At 53.8% G+C, this 18,860-nt stretch overlaps 2 long non-coding RNA genes across 2 annotated transcripts; one reads left to right on the top strand and one right to left on the bottom strand.

The window, feature by feature from the left end:
- Nucleotides 1-184: 184 nt before the first annotated feature.
- LOC132666130 (uncharacterized) lies at nucleotides 185-2,695 on the bottom strand. The gene is made up of 2 exons (XR_009604507.3): nucleotides 1,701-2,695; nucleotides 185-392 (listed from the first exon to the last, which is right to left on the bottom strand). It is a non-coding gene; the product is annotated as an uncharacterized LOC132666130 (long non-coding RNA).
- A 3,842-nt stretch (nucleotides 2,696-6,537) lies between these two features.
- LOC132666129 (uncharacterized) lies at nucleotides 6,538-8,399 on the top strand. The gene is made up of 2 exons (XR_009604506.3): nucleotides 6,538-7,187; nucleotides 7,357-8,399. It is a non-coding gene; the product is annotated as an uncharacterized LOC132666129 (long non-coding RNA).
- The last annotated feature ends 10,461 nt before the right edge of the window (nucleotides 8,400-18,860 follow it).

Below are 18,860 nucleotides of genomic sequence, written 5' to 3'. Positions count from 1 at the left end.
GCGGGACACCGTGACTCTTTGCACCACAGGAATGAATTCCTGTCATGAGAGTGAAGCCTCAAACATCACTCTTTAAAAGTGTACTCTGTAAAAGCAGTTGTTGTTTGGGGGATGGTTTGTGGCCAGGAGTTTAAAAATTTCCCCCAGAAACGACATTCCAGAAACAATGAAAACCACCCCAGAGTTGGGCAGTGTTACCTTTATTTAACTGCAAGTACTCACAGTTCTGCAACTGTGAATGTTCCCTTTTTCTGGGTGTAAAATGTCTGGGTCCATGGAAAAGTTAGTCCTGGGCTGCGTCGGGACAGGACGTTTGTTGTTAGAAGCAGCATCTTTTCTGCCGGTGGGCCGGTTGCATAACTGGCAGTTCCCAACACTGCTCTTGCTGTAGTCTGTATAAAACAGTTACCAAATTAGAAAAAATAACCCTTATGAAATATGCTGTGTGCTGAATCACACCTAGATATTAGCTGAGTAAAAGGACACTTCCTAAGAAGTCAGACTCTTAGGGGCACCTGGGTGGCTCAGTCAGTTGAGCGTCCAACTACGGCTCAGGTCATGATCTGGCAGCTCGTGAGTTCAAGCCCCACGTCGGGCTCTGTGCTGACAGCTCAGAGCCTGGAGCCTGCTTCGGATTCTGTGCCTCCCTCTCTCTCTGTCCCTCCCCTACTTGTGCTCTGTCTCTCTCTCCTTCAAAAATAAACAAACATTAAAAAAAATTTTTTTTAAAGAGAAGTCAAACTCTTAGCACAAGTGAGAAAACGATCGTCAACATCATTAACTAAAAACTCCGTGCCTGGTGCCGTGACAGCTGATTGGGTGCAGCTGCCCGTAGGGTTGCACTTGGCCCGCCTATGTGTCAGATACACTTAAGCCCGAGGTCAGCTTAGAAACGAACAACACGACGACTGTTTGGAGGCACTTGCTGACCAGCATTTAAATTTGAAGAACAGAGGGGCGCCTGGGTGGCTCGTTGGTTAAGCGTCTGACTTCGGCTCAGGTCATGATTTCACAGTCTGTGGGTTTGAGCCCCGCATCGGGCTCTGTGCTGACAGCTCAGAGCCTGGAGCCTGCTTCCGATTCTGTGTCTCCCTCTCTCTCTGGCCCTCCCCTGCTCATGTTCTGTCTCTCTCTGTCGCAAAAATAAATAAAAACATTTAAAAAAAAAATTTAAATTTGAAGAACAGAAACCCGTCATTCGGAGCTCCTCATAGGTCAGACTGGAAGACACCGTGTTTCTTGACCGTGGGGTGTGTCCAGCGTGTCCTGGCCCTCTGTTCAGGAAACCTCTTTGGAGGACCTCCGGGCGCCTGTGAGCGGTGTGGATGGGAGTGAAGAAAGAGCAGAGAAATCCCCAGCTCTGGAGGTTGGCAACCAGAGGAGGAGGAAGACGTGTGCCAGTGCGGACGGCGACACGGTCACCGCCCGGGATGCGTGCGGTGCGCTGGGAAGGAAAGTTCAGAAAGCCGTGGGCCGGCATGACAAGTGGGCCTCAGTCCCCCCCCCCGGGGCAGCGGACCTAGAGGGCCGGGGTCAGCGACACGACAGCTGAGAGCTGATGTGGGAGCCGGGAACCCCTTTGGCCACACCTGTGCTTTCTGTCTGCCCGCCCTTTCCTGCCGGAGGTCACGCTGGCCCGGTTGACGGTTGTCACCAAGCACAATCTCCCATGGAGTAAACCCGCGGGCCGGGGCACTCACCCGGGTGTGGTCCCGGGGTGGCAGCCGATGATGAGTCGGGTGGGAAGTGAGAGGGAAGATAACCCGCGTGCATTTCACCCCACGCGCGTGCACGTTGCCTCTGGCTCCCTGCGCGGGAATCCGTTCACAGACGGAAGCACCCCTGCGGGCCGCCTGACGTCCCCGTGAGCCCGCTCGGCGGGGATGGCAGCACCGCCCAAGGGGCTCGTGCCGTGTTCTGAGGGAGCGGGATTCGGGGCTCGCTGTCTCCACACTCTCGATTTCGTTTTTATTCTCTTGAACCTGTTTCCACCAAGCTGCTAATGAACAGGCGTATTCCAGGCAGCGTCTGCAGGTGTCGCTTCTGCTGAGCGAGCAACTTGCGCGTGTCTGCGTCCCGCGCTGGGACTCCGAAAGCTCACGTCGTCGGCGTGGTGCGTGGGTCACCCCAGCTTCTGCCGCGAGAACCCCCGTTTGTCAGCCGGCGTCTGTGGGAGACTTGAGAGTCCTCTTCACACCCTCTCAAAGACTGCACGTTGACAGCGGACATGGTTTTGCACTAAAAACGAGTCATCCTAGGACGCATTGTGACCTATACGAGAGAGACAAACATGCGACGTTGACGTTTGGCTTTTTACAGCTAAACCTGGTCTCCCCGCCTCCTGTGTGGCCTCCTCTGTCTTCTGCCCCTTCTCCGTTGGTGTTGAATCCGGATTTCTTTAAAGTAGGCGTCAGTACTTTGCCAGAAGCCCTCCGGCAACAAGACGACCATCAATGAAATGGCAATGGAATCCCTAGATTCGCCGTATTTCTTTCTTGCCTTCGCTATTCTGAGGGGTGTCCTTGGTGAGAGGTTTGGGATTCAGTTCATCTCTTTCGTCGAAAACACAGAGCGTTCGCTTCCTCCGCCAGGGCCTTTGTGAAAGGTGTGAGCGGAAACGCGGGTCACGTACCGCTGAGCAGCTTCCAGAAGAACCAGCGCCGGAGTGGGAGCAGGAGGACCCCTTTGCAGGGAGGGCCTGGAGGGCGGGGCTTCCTGGGGAGGGAGGGGCTTCCTGAGGAGGGCGGGGCTTCCTGAGGAGGGCGGGGCTTCCTGGGGAGGGCGGGGCTTCCTGAGGAGGGCGGGGCTTCCTGGGGAGGGCGGGGCTTCCTGAGGAGGGCGGGGCTTCCTGAGGAGGGCCAGGGGTGGGGGGTGGGGGGTAGGCGTCTTCTCGCCAGTCCCAGTCCCCTGGCGGGACTGGTCTCCTACCGGGAGAGAGACGAGAGAGACGTGGTGCGAGGCGGGGGCCCAGGAGCCGAGAGGCGAGTGTTAGGCGTGCGTGTGCAGACGGACACACGCACCCGGGGCGGGGAGAGCGAGGTGCCGTCCCGGGGGGGGCGGCGCCACGGAGGATTCCCCGGCCTCTGCTCACGCCGCCCAGAGCTGGAGCTGGAGCCGGAGGAGGGAAGCGGGCAGAGACGGGACCCCAGGGCCAGACGGAAGCTCCTGAGGCACTGCCTGTTCTCCGCAGACTGCTGCCTCCCTCCCCCGCTGCCGCCCAAGCCTCCCCGGCCACGTGGCTCCTCCGGACCGCGACCGACGCCGTCCCACCCGCCTCTCCCTGCACGCGACCTTCCGTGGGTGCCGGCAGAAAAGGCCGGCTCTGAGATTTCCGTTCTCCCGGACGTCCTGCCTGCTGCTCGGCGCCCCCCCCCCCTGCCCCCACTCTCCTTCCACACCCACCCCCCATCCCCTAGTTGAGGGGCGCCCGGGAGAGCACAGCAGGGGCCCGCGCCGCGTGCCTTGCGGAGGACGGGCCTGGTCGCACCGTGGGTGCCAGCGGCCGAGCTGAGAGGGTTGCACTCCCGCTCTGGGGTGTGGGGAAGGCAACGCGGCGGACGGGCGCTTTCCATTTCCCATCGTGAAGGCCGCAGACGCTTCCTTGGGCGTCAATACCAGACCGCTCGGAATTCAGGAAGGTGAAACGGGCCGACGCAACGAGGACGGCGCGAGGCTGCCCTTCTGGGCCGCAGAATAGCCCCGCTCTTCCAATGCCGGGATGCCAGCGCTCTGTCCGCACCCAGCAGCTCACCCACCGCTCGGGGCCCGGTGGAGCCGTCCTGGTTCCACTAGGTCCTCCCTACTTTGTCCGGGACCCGCCGACATGGCCATTCGGAATTCTCTTCCTGGGGACCGGATGTTTCCCCGAATACCCTTCTTGGAGAGTTTGCTTCTGGTATCTTCCTGTCAAAAACTCAGGAACTAGATTGTCCACGGACTTCACTCCCTCAGATGCGGGTCCACTGTGCCCGAGGAAAAGGACAGGCTTCCGCTCGGGGTAAATGACAAAGGCTGTGATGGCACACGGCCGCCCCTCGTCCCCCTGCTGGGCCGCTGGTGTAACGCCACCGATGCTGCCGGCCGTGTGCACACACCCGCGCGGGCGAGACACCCCTCGTGTTTTCCGAGGATATATCTGAGCAGACGTGGTGCCGGCGGCCGACAAAAGAGGGCGTCTCGTGGAAGGCCCTGGAGAGCTGTACAAATAGCAACCGGTGAGCACCAGGTTAGATGAAAGCTAATTAAAAATGACGTATTAAACACGGTGCTGCCGGCTGGCGAGTGCGGGTGTTTCACGTCTGCTTCCCCAGGGATGTGATCCCAGTGCCCCTTCTCTGCTGAGTCATCGGTTACCTGCGCCCCACCCCCACCCCCGCACGCCCGGAAACACGAACACCTCCGGCCCTTCCTGCTGTTCGCCCTTCCCGCTCACCTGCTAAAAACCCTCCCACTGAAGTCATCCCACCGCCTTTGAGGGAGAGGTGTTTAGAAAGACAATGGATTATGCAATTTCATTTCAAGGGCTTATTCTCAGAAAAATGACTCAGATCATGGAAAGGGTCTGTGTATTCAAATGAGAAGTGAATCATTCCTACCTGTTTATGGTCCCCCCCCCCTGGCTGGGACCTGGGGGAGGGAAGAGGTGAGCAGATGATCAGAGAACCAAGTGTCTGCTGCGGTAGGAGCCCCCACGTGCACTAAGCCCCCACAAAAAGCTAAGTTTTAATGGCCTTGCCCTCAATCAAGTTTTTAAAACGGTCTTTTCCTGGACTTGTCCGTATTTCCACTTTTCTTTAGGACAAGGAGATCGCTGCTGCGAGGAACTTGGTTTGTAGGCAACTTTGACCCAGTCCTCGGCGGTAAAATGTGCATACCTATAACCATAACTTATGGCAAAGAGCCATTGACATTGGTTCCTTTTATAGCTTATCTGTTGCCCAAAGGAGGGGCCTGCCTGTGTGTTATTGTGTGTGGGTGCGGGACCTGGGTCAGTGCGCCCTTCGAACTGATAGGCGGCCCTGGGATTACCTGCGCAAACCGGGAAGAAAAGAAACAGAACTCAGGGCCCCCAGGCTTGGCTTGGCGCGTGCATCGTGCACTTTCGCAGGCTCCCAGGAGAGGGCATCCACTTTTTGGAAAAATATCTCGCAGCTACCGGTTTCCCATTCCCGGGGCACACGGCGTGAGCAGCCCCTGCCCCGTGAGGCCAGCTGTGGAAAGCACGGAAGTAGGACATGCTTGCTAACCTACGTCTTTTCTTGACATAGTGTGTCGTTCAATGCCGGGGCTGAGGGCAGCAGGGACGGTCGTCGGCCTGAAGTGTCAGAGCACACCGCGTGGCCAGAGAGCAACATGTGATTAAAGACACATACCTGTGGGGATCGGCACAGTCTTTTCAGGGTTGGAAACATATTGGGGATCATGTGAGCCTTGTTTGCCACCATAAGAACAAACAAAACCAATAACCCAAAGGACCAGACTAAAAAAAAATAAATAAAACTGCAAAGGCACCTGGGTGGCTCAGTCGGTTAAGTGTCCGACTTTGGCTCAGGTCATGATCTCACGGTTCGTGGGTTCAAGCCCCAAGTCGGGCTCTGTGCCGACGGCTTTGAGCCTGCTTCAGATCCTCTGTCCCCACCTCCCGCTGCCCCTTCCCACTCGTTCTCTCCTTCTCAAAAATAAATGAGAGAGAGAGAGAAAAGAAGAGAAAGAAAGAAAAAGAAGAAAGAAAAAGAAAAGCAAGGCTTCCTGTGTTTGGACACCTGACGTGCTTGGGAAGCCACTGCGCCTGATCCGCCAGCACAGTTGTGGGGAAGGCAAGGCTCACGTGTCCTGCAGGCTCGCAAAGGGCGCGCACGCTCTGCCCTGTCCCAGCTGTGTGTCAGATGGTGGTTGGGAAAGGACCATGTGTGCAAGGCACACGTGCAAAGGTACAAAGACTAAACCACAAGACGGCGATCTGCCAGCAAGAGTCACAGAACCGTGGGGCGCGGCTGGTCCTGCGGCTGCACCAGCCCGAAGCCCGGCTTGCACACAGGGTTCATGCAGCTGAGGCACCAGCTGCAAGGCGCCTGCAGGGATGTGGCAGAGCTGAGGCTGCTGCACGTGTCCCCTTGGAGCAAGAGTGGCGCCCTCACCTGGGGGGCCCGGGGCTCTCCGTTCCACCTCTCTGCTCTCTCAACACAAACCTCTTGGAAAATGAGTGAAATCACATGGGCGTTGAAATCTTACTGTCTCCAAGTTTTATTTTTAATAGAGAAGACAGTCCAATGTTGAGCATCCACATTTACAGCTGGTTGTGGCGTTCTAGAACCCCAGCCTGGTCTAACCCTGAAAACCCAGAGCTGGGTCTCTGTCCCCTACCAGAGGCCTGTGGTCACGGCAGTCCTGGGAGCATCAGGCCGGTAAGGTCCATGTGGGGGGGGGGGGGACCCACGGCGGTGTGAAGGCGGCCACGTGGGGGGACCCACGGCAGTGTGAAGGCGGCCACGCCATTTGTCCGGTGACCACAGTGGGTGTTTTGTGGGTGCCGTGCCTAGGGCTGGGATGGCCCGAAATTGTGGGACCAGACGGGCACGTACAGGGCAGCCGGGCCGGTACTCACTTCCTCGGAATGTCTGAAGAGTCCTGGCAAAACCCCACAGGCTCGACAGAAGAAGAAAGGCCTGCCAATTCGGCACACGTCACTCATGTGTAAATTATGTTTAAAAGCACAACATCAGAAGGAGAGAGACAGACTCTGTAAATCGCTGTCTGGTCGACACAGAGCTAATGCGCTCCCTGGATGTGAGTGATTCAGCCAAATGCGGTGCTTGGCACTTACGGAGTCGAGAACCGATACGGGGTGGCCTGCTATCAGTTGGTGTGTGGATGCACGTTCTCTTCTTCCTCGCCCTCTGTGACGTGAGCTCGCGGTCCCTGGAGGGACAGCAGGGCAGGCACAGAGGGGAGGGCGCAGGACGGCACACTCGGTGGGTGTGAACTCTCAGGAAGTGGCTTCTTGCCCATCTCACGGAGCTCTGGGAGGATGGAGGTCAGCCCTCCGAGAGCTCCCGTGTCGTAGGAGGAAGGGGGATTGGAGGCAACACAGAGCTCCAAAGGAGCAGCGGGGACCACTCTGCTTAGTCGACCAACCGCTCACCGTTTAGTAGGTACCAGTCGGACAGAGAAGAAGACACGATTTCTAGGTAAGTCTGCCCTGGCCTAAGGCCTCCCGGGGAGGGAGGGGGCGTGAGACACGGGGAGACAGGGCTATGGGGTCATGGGGCACAGGGACACGGGGAAAGACGCCAGGGGGACTCACTAGATAATATGGCGCTCGGTCCTCATGGTCTCGTCCGTCGTCCTTCCCGGCAGGCTGCTTGGGTCCCCCTACAAGGAGGCCTCCGCAGACCCACGCCTCATCGCCATCGGGATATGACCGGACCCGTGGGAGCAGCCAGGAGGCTTGGAGCGTGGGCGGGAGAGGTGCATCCATACAGGCCCCGAGCAGGGAGCACCGAGGGGTCCCCGATGCATCTCAGGGGACCCTCTCAGGAAAGCCATAAAGCTGACCTGTGAGTAGCAGTCACCAAATACAACACTTGCCCGCATCACATTGCCTAAGACAGGAGTGTAACTGTGGGTCAAGGACGGGAAAGGAAATGGGAGGTGACAGATGGGAAAGACACGGGAGGCGGTGAACAGCGGCAGGGACACCACGCAGACACACAGCCGCAAGAGCACGGTGGTGCCGGACAGGTGGACACGTGAGGTCACGTAGGGCCTCTCCGGGACAGCCTGTGGTCGCGGGTACACCCAAAGGCTCGTTATGGGATCCGACTCCGAGCAAGAACGTCTTCGAGAACGTCCTCCTCTCCCTGGCCGGTCACAGGAGACCCCGGGCTCGGACTCCTGCTCCTCCTGAGAGCCCCAGGCCTCCGAGGGCACATCACGCCAGCTGGCCGAGAACTTCCCGGCAGCGTCTTCCAGCCTCCAGGCTCTCACTCGCTCTTCCTGCTCCTCTGAGAGAGCCCGGGTGGCAGTGAAGGGGTCCGTGAAACGGGCTAGGACCGGGATGAAGAGGTGACGGAGTGCTCAGACGCCTACTGCTTATCCGGGGCCCGATCATCCACATCCACGAGGGCTCCATCCCGGAGCCGGCCTGATCTCTACTCGGGACCTGAAAGTGAGAATGACCCCGTTTGTCGACAGAGGACGCTCGTGAGCCCCTTCAGGATTCAGTACAAGACGGCCCGTCCTGTGGACCGCCAGAACCAAGGCTGTGACGTAACGGTCCCCCGTCTTGGCTGCTGCTAGCGACGCGGCTGGCTGTGCCCGGACGCTGGACACAAAGACTCCAGTGGTCTTCCCTGGTGGTGGTGCCCAGCCACCACGTGGAAACAAAGCTTAAACCTTGATTAGTGCGTGCTTGCATTTCCTTACGTTTTGGCTGCTTTGTATCTATAAATATGGAGCAAGTTAGCTGCTTCAGGGAAGTATTCTGAAGTATGAGCAAGCAGAAAAGTAGTTACACACAGTCTTATTACCCAGATATACCTAGTAACGTTCTGTCGTTTCCTCCTGGGTCTTTGTTACTGTGCTTTAAGCACAGTTGAAATCACACAGTAGATACAGTTTTGAAAACTTAAGAAGACTTAACATAGCGGAACAATTTCCACATGCATCAAACAATTTTGTAAACAAAATGTAAACACGATTTTTTAATGGCAGCATAAAACTGAAATATAAGGATGAACTACATTTTACATTTTCCTCTCTTAAATTACAATTCTAATAATATTAATATTGGCTCCTACTCATGGAGCCCTTGCTATTTCTAAACACTGTGTTTAGCATTATATATAGATTATCTGGTTTTAATTGTCAAATCAATCCTATGGAGTAAATACTACCGTTTTACCAATATCAGAGGTAAGGAAACCAGGACTCAGTGGGGACTAATGGTCCCTGGCAGGTGACCAGCTGAACAGGATCCAGACTTCTTCTGGGGTCCCCGTGCCCCACGCACACATGTGTCAAACCCCTCCCCTGGGGCGGGCTTTGTGCAGGTGCCAGGAGCGCAAAGCCGGGGAAAGGCCGAGCTGGGTCTGCTCACAGCGTCTCACCGTCTGGCAGGGTACTCAGAAACACACTGAGCACCTGGTTGGTTTTGGGGACGTCAGTGGACATTTCCACTGCGTCTCCTCTTTTGTCAAATGGAGACACTAGGACCAGTCATGACCGTCGCGAAGAGCGGTGAGAAGTGAAAACAGGGAGAGTCCTCCTCGTGTTGTGCGGGGGGCCTGGCAGCTCCCTGGTGGTGGAGAGGAGCAGAGGGGGGACCGGGCACAGTAGTGCCCAGAGGGTTGCAGACCTTCCAGTGTACGAGTCAACTGAACAACGGAGCGGCGCCTGGGGGGCTCAGTCGGTTGAGCATCCGACTCCTGGTTTCGGCTCAGGTCACGATCTCATGGCGGGTCGAGCCCCGCGTCACACTCTGTGCTGACAGTGCAGAGCCTGCTTGGGATTCTCTTTCTTTCTCTGCCCCTCCCCTGCATGTGCACTCTCTCTCTCAAAATAAATAAATAAGCTTAAAAAACTATTTTAAAAAAGGAATCAACTGAACAATGGACTGTTATTCAACCTTCAAAACGAGGGACGTTTTCATACCTGCTACAGCATGGACGGGCCTGGGGGACATTATGCTCAGTGAGATAAGCCAGACACAAGAGGGCACATTTTGTGTGATTCCACTGACAGGAGGTACCCAGAGCCGTCAGGTTCAGAGAGACACAAAGCAGGGCTGGGAGGGGGACAGAGTTAGTGTTCGGTGGGGACAGAGTTTCAGTTTTACGAGGTGAAAAGGTTCTGGAGACGGATGGTGGGGACGGCTGCACAATGCTGTGAATGTGTTTACCATCCCTGAACTGGACTCTGAGAAATGGCTCAGTGGTGGCTTTTATGTTATACGAGATTTATCGTGATAAGGAAGCGAGCGCCAGAGTTATTCTCTGCTGCGCTGGGCTGTGCGTGCTCCCTATAGGGGCTGGAAGGGTGGGCTCCTTGCTGATTTACCACAGCAGGTGGCATGTGGGACTCCCACCCGCTCCAAGGGAGGAAATGATGAAAGGTGAGACCCAGGGTCAAAAAGAGAGAATTGGCCTGGACAGTGACACGAACCACCTCGGGGGGGCAGGCAGAAAAACAGGCTTTCCAACCTCATGTGTGCTGGAGACATTCTCGGGTGGCGTCGGCGTGTCCCGAACTAGACCCTCAGGACTCGCGTCCCTGCTTATTCGGCACTGCTTATGCGGCACGCTCGGGGTTCACGTCAGAACTGGTTCCAGAAATTTCTGACCATTGGAAACCACTGACTCAAAGGAAGAGACAGAATTTCAGGCAAACACAGTGAGAGATTTGGAGGTGGGGTCCCCAGACCCCAGACTACACCTGCACAGTGGCGGGTGTTCTGGGTGGCGGGTGGAACCCGAGGAAGGCAATTCCTGGGGTTTCAAGCGCGGTGGGCCCACAGGAGTGGAGGCTGGAGTCCGCTGTGGCAGCCCAAGGCAGGGGGACAGTTCTCGTAACCAGGGATAGCTCACTGGGCAACTGTGTTCAGCAGGGCCAGGATCCAGAATCAGGAAGCAATGTTGTAGAGGTCTCTGAGCAGTCAAATTAAATATTACAAAGTTAATGCACTAAATCTTGTGCTTTTTGCTGATAATAGAGCCCTTGGGCTGTCACTTACAACCTACTCACTCATACAGATGATTCAGGCAAGCCTGGCTACGTGATTTCTCAGCTCATGGTCTATCAGAAATTGAAGAAAGCTCAGAGGAGGAGGACAGGGGGCTGGCTGAGGCAGGTGAAGACAGCACTGGGGCCCTGACAGCAAAGGAGGGGCATGAGGCATTGCATGGGAATAAAATAATAAAACAGCTTTGCAGCCACGGGCAAATAATACCATGTACCTAGTGTGAGGGGTCCAAGAGAAAATCCAAAATGGTGCCTGAAATGTTTGGTCCCATAATGGAATGAAATTTCCTTCTCTGACAGAGATTAAGGACATTTGCTCCTCTGGAGGGTATTCCTACCTATCGGTGCCTGTCTCTGGAGGACAGGCTGAGGGGAAAGATGAGCGCTGAGATCAGTTCTACTTCCGGGACCCCATGTGTAAGGAGCTGGAAATTGCTGTTTCCCCATCGTATGAGTTTCCTAGCAGCCGCTGTAACAAGTGTCATCAACCGGGTGGCTGAAAACAATGGGAATTTACTCTCCCCTGGTCTGGAGCTACAAGTCCAAAATCAAGGTGTCTGCTGGACCTCCCTCCCTCTGAAGGCTCTGGGAGGACCCTTCCCGGCTCACAGCCTCCAGTGGTTCCTGGTGTCCCTTGGCTTTCCTTGGCTTGCACATGCTTCACTCCAGTCCCTGCCTCCTTCTTCACATGGCATTACCTCTGTGTCCAGATGTCCTCCTTCTCATAAGGACACTAGACACTGGAGTAGGGCCCACTGTCCTCCAGTATGACTTCATCATAACCATTGCGTCTGCAAAGATCCTATGTGCACACGCTGAGGTTCTGGGTGCAGTGGATTTGGGGCATACCATGTGATCCAGTACAACCACCCTTTACCCATCCCCTTTGTCCCTCCTTCCCGCCTGCTCCCCGCTTTTACTTTGGAGATCCATCCAGTTCCACTGACTTCCTGCTTCTCAGGTGTGTTCAGCCAACCAGAGCACAGCCAGCGTGGGGGGAAACAGCTCCGTCATCCTCAGGTGAGGGCAAGGAAGCACCAGGGGCAAGTCAGCCTGGGAACCGATAGTTGTTGGTTGGGCTGGAGCCAGCCGCTAGACTCCCAGACACCCCATGCAGGTGGTCTTCAATGCGCCCAGTGCCCACCATAGCCGCACCAGAGGTGCAGTCGGCCCCCTTCCCATTTTGCTGGCTCCATTTGGGTTCCCTTTACAACCCGAAGTGTCTTAAGGCTCACCTCCTTAGGCCTGTTGACGGCTGACCCATCTGTCTTCCAAATCAGGCAAATAAATAAAGGAAACAAAACCTTTTCTGCTTTGGGAAGAAGTTAAAAAGGCACTTGGTTGTATGGCCAACCCAACTGTCATTTGTTCATCACCCAAGAGGGCTGGGCCAGTGAACTACAGAGCCCAGGACCTTCTGGACAATGGAGGATTCCTACCTCTGTGCAGAAGGCTGGTAACAGTCTCAGTAATGAAGGAGTTTTACTGGGAATACAAGATGTGTGAGACCCCTTGACAAGCCCTAGGCCCAGGAAGTCTTGAAAAAGTGAACAAAACGAAAGTAATCCAAATATGGTCTGACGTAGAGAGAGGAGACATCCCTCAACAGGGCACATCCTAAAACAAGTCTACAGTAGTTCTGGGGGTATAAACGTATGGATATAATATGATAAACAGCTATGGTGATCATAATCATAAGTCACTAAAAATCATGAGAGGCCATGTGCCTCTAGAATATAAGCATCTATTATTTTTTGAAAAAAAATCATAAAAATTTTAACAGGTGAATATTTCAGTTATCTGAAAAATGTATTCTTAGAATGCTTCTTGACAATGTCAGATAAATTAAGGATTACTTAATAGCACCTCTGTAAATATATGCATTTGTTTGAGAGCGGAGAGGAATCCATTTGTGGTGTTTCAAATAAAGAACATATGTCCTCTGAGATCTCTATTCAATGCTCGAATGCCTATTTATTTTTCCTATTCCTCCTATAAAGAAATAAGAATTGTCTGAAGAAACAAAGACTGCTTATTGCTAACATACAAGTTTGCATGACTGTCCAGATGAAGTTTTCCTCACTAATTACGATTCTTTACTCCTAGGTATATATCCAAGGGAAACGAAGACAGGCGTGTGTCCCAAAAGGACTTGTACACAAATGTTCACGGGAGCATTAGTCATAATAGCCCCAAAGTGGAAACAACCCAAATGTCTGTCAATGGATGAACGGAGAAGCAAACTGTGTTATACCTGTACAATGGGCTATTATTTGGCAATACAAAGGCTCGAAGTATGACACGTGCGACACTGTGGATGAACCTTGAAAACGTTGCGCCGAGTGACCATATGTTGGAGGATTACACTTACATGAAAGGTCCTGAACAAGTGAGTCCAGAGAGAGAGAGAGTGGGTGAGTGGGGGCTGGGTTGGGGTGACGCAATGGGCCTGGTGCAGACAGGAACAGGGTTTCTTTCAGAAGGGACAAAAATGTCCTAAAATTAGATACAGAGGATGTTTGCACAATCCTGTGAATATATTAAAAACCATTGAATTGTATACTTTAAGTGGGAGAATTCAATGGAATGTGCATTATAAGTCAAGGAAGCTGTTACACACACACAATTCTTACCCACAAAGAGCTCCGAATCACTGCATTCAAGATATTTCCATGTCATTTTTCTGATAATTATCAAAATAATTAGATCTGGGACTCTGGCAATTTAGGTTTTTTCCCCCCTTTTTTTACAAGTTCAGACAGCAATTTCTGCTATTGTTAGAGTAGAAAAGTATTTCTAGTTTCCAAAACAGTCTTGCTCAAAGTCATCCTGAGGTGTGAACAGCCTTCCTGAGGCATGAATAGTCATCCTGAGGTATGAACAGCCATCCTGAATTGTGAACAGTCTTCCTGAGGTGTGAACAGTCTTCCTGAGGCATGAATTGTCATCCCGAGGTATAAACAGCCATCGTGAGGTCTGAACAGCCATCGTGAGGTGTGAACAGCCTTCCTGAGGTATGAGTAGTCATCCTGAGGTATGAACAGTCATCTTGAGATGTTAACAGCCATCCTGAGGTATTAACAGCCATCCTGAGATGTGAACAGCCCTCCCTCCTGAAGTATGAACAGCCCTCCTGAGGTATAAACAGTTTTCCTGAGGTATGAACAGTCATCCTGAGATGTGAACAGCCATCCTGAGGTACGAACAGCCATCTTGAGGTATGAACAGCCCTTCCAAGGTATGAACAGTCTTCCTGAGGTATGAAGAGTCATCCTGAGATGTGAATAGCCATCCTGAGGTATGAACAGCCCTCCTGAGGTGTAAACAGTCTTCCTGAGATGCGAACAGCCATCCTGAGGTGTGAACAGTCTTCCTGATGTATGAACAGTCATCCTGAGGTGTGAATAGTCATCATGAGGTGTGAACAGCCTTCCTGAGGTATGAACCTTAAATGACAGATTCCTTTGTTTCTTCCACCTTTCTCTGCTGACTTCTTATCCTCACCCACAGTTATAAAAAGTATGCTACTATACTGACAGCCCTTTTTAAAATATCCTAAATTAGGAAATTTAGGGCACTGCGGGACTATGATATTGACATTGTTAAATGGGTACTGATGGGTAGGTGGATATAGTAACTGTGAATATTTTAGATATCAGGTAGCAAAGATCCCTTGCTTTCAAATTTCATGAACGCAAAATTTTCTTTAACTTTTAGTAATTTGGATACTAATTGTAAAAATTGAGAGAGGAAAACATCTCCATTATGTAAGAGTCACATTACCACAAATTGCTTCTTTGAACTATTTATGGTGAAAAGAACATTTGGTCACATACAACTCATAGATGAGTTGCCCAAGAAGACAAACTGTGGGATCCCCTGTTCCAACCACAAAACTCCAGGGCATGGGAATAGAATGCTTGTTTCTGAGCAACGCTTCCACTCTGTCACCATCCCCACCCTTGTACCCGGAAGGACGTGGGCCTGCATCATGGGGCTGGCTTTAGAACTAAACGAACTAGGGTACATGAGTTTCTTGGGACAGCGTCTGGGATACAAGAGCGCTCAGTACTTCAGCTGCTGTTGTCATGGTCACCATCACTGTCATTGTTATTATTTACCCGCTCACTGAATAACTCTTACAGTAGTAATGACTTATCAGAATGAGTCTCCTGACCATCCCTGGCTTGTCCGAGTTTTGCATCTGCCCGGCAGGTGGACCCGTCCCTAGTCGGGAATGAAATGCCCAGGTTGGGTCTCGGGTCCGCGCCGGAGCCTGGGGCGACAGCACCAGTTCTCCCAGAACAGGGCCAGGAGGATGAATTCCCCGCGTGGCATCAGGGGCAGTTGTTGGCAGCAGGCAGGTGACGTTGGGTGGCCCCAGTCAACACATGTCCGCTGCACATTCCATCCAAAGACATGCCTCTGGCAGGGAGGCTGGTCCGGGCGGGGCGGTGGGGCTGTGGCACCTGTTGTCCTGGGAGACCGGGCCCGAGGCCGCGTGTGCTGGCAGCTGTATCTTACGAGAGAACTACGAGAACGGAACTGCCGAGAGCTGATGTGCGTGAGCCCCACCGCGAGCTCTCCCTCAGGTCATCTGTCTGTGCACCCCGCCTTCATATCCAGACACCGTTCCAGGCACTGGAGAGGCCGGTGCGGGTCTTCAGGCCAGGACCCGGCCTCGTCCCCAGCTCAGCGCCCGCAGCAGGGATTGGGTCTGGGGGCTGAGTTGCCGAGCTCTCTCTCAGGTGCCCGCCGGCCTCTCTCGGCCTCCTGAAGAAACGTGCTTCCTCCTGACCACGTTTGCAGTCTTGCCAGTGGTCACTGGTCTTACAGGTAAAGTCCCCGGCCGGCTGCTGGGGAGCCCTGCCAGGTGCGGAAGGGCGAGGCTCGTCTTGGAGGGGAGAGCTTAGAGAGGGCTCTGTGTTTCCCAGAAGACACCCAGTCGTATTTCCATATATTAAATTGTTTCTCTGGTGTTCTTAGGCCCTCACCATGCCCTCGGACCCTTGGCAAATTCGCTTAGTCTTGTCTGTCTTGTTTATGTAACGAACGACCTGTCCTGTCTTTTGGTGGTGTGGGTGGTGGCTGTGAGCACGTTGTGATAACTTACAGGGCTCTGGGCACTTGTGTCAGGAGCCCAGAGAGGCCTGCTGCTCAGAGAGGGGCACAGGGCTGTGGGCAGTCCTGACCTTCTTTGGATTTCCTCTTTGCTTTAGGAGGGTCAGGTGATCTTATGGAGCTGTCCTATTGGCTGCTATAAAAGCCCAGCTCACCATCTTTATAGATAAGGAGCTCAGGGGACAGTATTGTGGGGCATATTATGCCCCCAGCAAACAGTGTTCATGTCTTAACCCCGGTGCTTGTGTATATGACTTGGAAATAGGGTCCCTGCAGATGTAATCAAGGTAAGAGGAGGTCATGCTGGAGTAGGGTGGGCCCTGATCCAGTGACTAGTATCCCTGTAAGAAGAGAGAAATTCATGCACGCACACACATGCACACACATGCACACACACACACATGCACCCACATGCACATACACACAGGAGCCCTGGGGGCCAGGGCTCTCACACCTGGGGCCTTGGGCGAGACTTCTCTGTGTGACTCCTCGCAGCCGCCGTGGTTCTCTGTAGCCTGGGAAGACAACCAAAGGTGATGAGTCACTCACAGCGTTTCCACAGAGGGGAGCCCCCGTGACTTCCGCGCCTTCAAGTCGTAAAGACAAGCAAAAGTGCTCTTTAGAATTAACTTCCCCTGAGCAAGCAAATAAATGCGTTTTCACACTTTCAACGACCTCTCAAGGATCAGCTGCTTCAAACCTGCGGACTCCCCAGACATGGCTCTGTGAGGCCGTGAACTTGCACATGCAAATAGCCACAGAGACCCTGGTGGGGGCGGGGGGCTCGTTTCTGGATAGTCCTGTGTGTAGGAGACACACCCTAATTTAGGCCTTGGCAGGATGATGGTTTTTCTTTCACCTTGGATTACTTGGATATTTTTCAAAAATGTAAGTAGCATATGTTTTCAAAGCTAATAAAAAGATTTTACGTTTCAGTTGAGAGCTTAGCGATACAAACGCGAGGTTCCAAGCTCACTGGAAGCTTGAGATGTCCCCGCCCCTTCCCCAGGGGACAGGGGTGGGAAGAAAGCCGTGGAAACCCCATTCCGCTTCCAGAACCATTCCAAGTAACGAGGAGAGGCCACGGCATCGGAGGGAATTTTGGCAAAACTAGTGGGAAACGTTCCTTTGAACACACAGCATTTCTACAGAGGGTGGTCCCCGCCCTGTCCCCACCCGACCCTGCTTTTAGCATGAACCTTTTCGTAATTGGAAATCCTGATGGTGAACAAAATTTATAATGACATTCAAAGGCTAGAGGAGTTGAAAATGCGGACAAAGCCTCAAGCTGACAAAGAATAACAGCTCATCATTTCCCTGTTTCGCTGAGGTTTAGTGAGGAGGGCGGCTCGAAAACATCCAGGGAGGGTTGCTTTGTCTGGAGAGGAGCCTGAGGAGCTGACAGCCCCTTTCTGGAATATGCAGAGGTGGACGAAGGCAGAAGCTGTCTATCCTTCCGCCATCCGCCCCACGACACCGGGAGGCCGGGGCCCGGGGCCTGCGGTTCCCTGCTCGTGGGTACCTGGAGGGGCTGGCGGATCCCCAGGGAGCCCCACTGTGAGGGCAGGAGCCCTGGGCTCCGAGGGGCACCTTCTGCTCCCCGGGGGCTCCTGGGGGCTCACACTGGGGCCGAGGGTCCGCACGCGTGTCTCCCAGCAGCCTGTGACCCACACTCTTTGCCAAGTGCCAGCTTTATCCTCCCACAGCCCTGGTTTGGGGGCTTCTTCTCCCCCGGGCGTCTTCTGGGCTTTTCTCATGACGCTCGGTTTGTGGGAGAGTAAAATGAATGGCGGGCAGGGGAGCAGGACGTCCAAGGTTCAAGTGAATGAACAACTAAACCTGCAGAGAACTCTCGGCCACGTGCAGACTCCGCTGGAGCCTGATGTGACACCTGTGTCTGGGGTACTGACCTCCCACGTGCCACACGGCGGCCACGGTGCTCAGGACTCCATAGAGACGGACTCGTTTTCTGCTCCCAGGATGAAGGCAAGTGCTGGTGTTAGGTGGTGCACAAACAGGAAACATCGCTCACCCAGAACAGACGACCGGGATGGCTAATTGACTCCGCTCGGCAGCTTATGACGCTGACAGAAAGCGAAACGAAACATATCTGCGTGAGTGTGAACAAGAGCCTCCCGCGCCCGTGCGCGAGTCCAGACAGGCCAGCGTGCACGCACGCAGAGTCAACACCGACGGTCCCCTGAGCTCCCCTCGCCCCAAACGCTCACGCCATCTTGAGCCCAGTCAGGTCCGTATCTGGGAACCCTGTGTTTTCTGCCCTCGGACACACATGCTTCTCCAAACCGCGGCTTTCACTGCCCCCTCCTGTCTCCACACCCTCCTCCCCAGTCCCGTAGCTCATTGTCACCACTGTTTTCTCGGGTTGGTGTGAATACGAGGCTGGAAAGGAAGTGACCTGGGACCCAAAGAGAGCATCTCAGTTTAAATGGAGAGCTCTCTTCGCCGAGCCATATCCCATCCCACGGCAAGGAAATGGAGAAGGGAGGGCACATTGTGGCTGGGGACAAACCAAGGAGCCTATTACTGCCAGATGTGGTGGTGAGTTCATACACCTTGAACCACATCCTGGAGAAGCCAGCAACCCAGGAATACCAACGGGCACAGGTGCAAAAGTCCCAAGAAGAGCCTGCTCTCTCTGGCCACAGGGACCCCCTAGCAGGACAGAGTACTTTGACACAGTCACGGACCTATCCTGTCCAAACGCAAGGAGAAATGCATGGCCTCACCCCTACCCCACCAGCAAGGCCAAGACCAGAAAGTTCACCACCATCTAGAGGGAAGAAGGTGGTCAGGGGATGTGCGCAATTTCCCGACCTTGGTCGGCCTTGCAAACCTCTTGCACAGTGATGTCTAATCTCAATCCTGGGAGAGGTTCTTTTTTTCTTTTTAATCATACCATCCCTGTTGTATGATGCATAATGAAGGAGGAATTTTAACTTTAAAAAGTGGTTTTTGATCAGTATGTCATTAGCGATTGCACT

This window comes from Panthera onca, chromosome D3 (genome assembly GCF_046562875.1).
Source record: "Panthera onca isolate mPanOnc1 chromosome D3, mPanOnc1 haplotype 2, whole genome shotgun sequence".
NCBI classification, from domain to species: Eukaryota; Metazoa; Chordata; class Mammalia; order Carnivora; family Felidae; genus Panthera; species Panthera onca.
The sequence above is the reverse complement of the archived record's forward strand: the minus strand, read 5'-3'. Positions and strand labels throughout refer to the sequence as shown.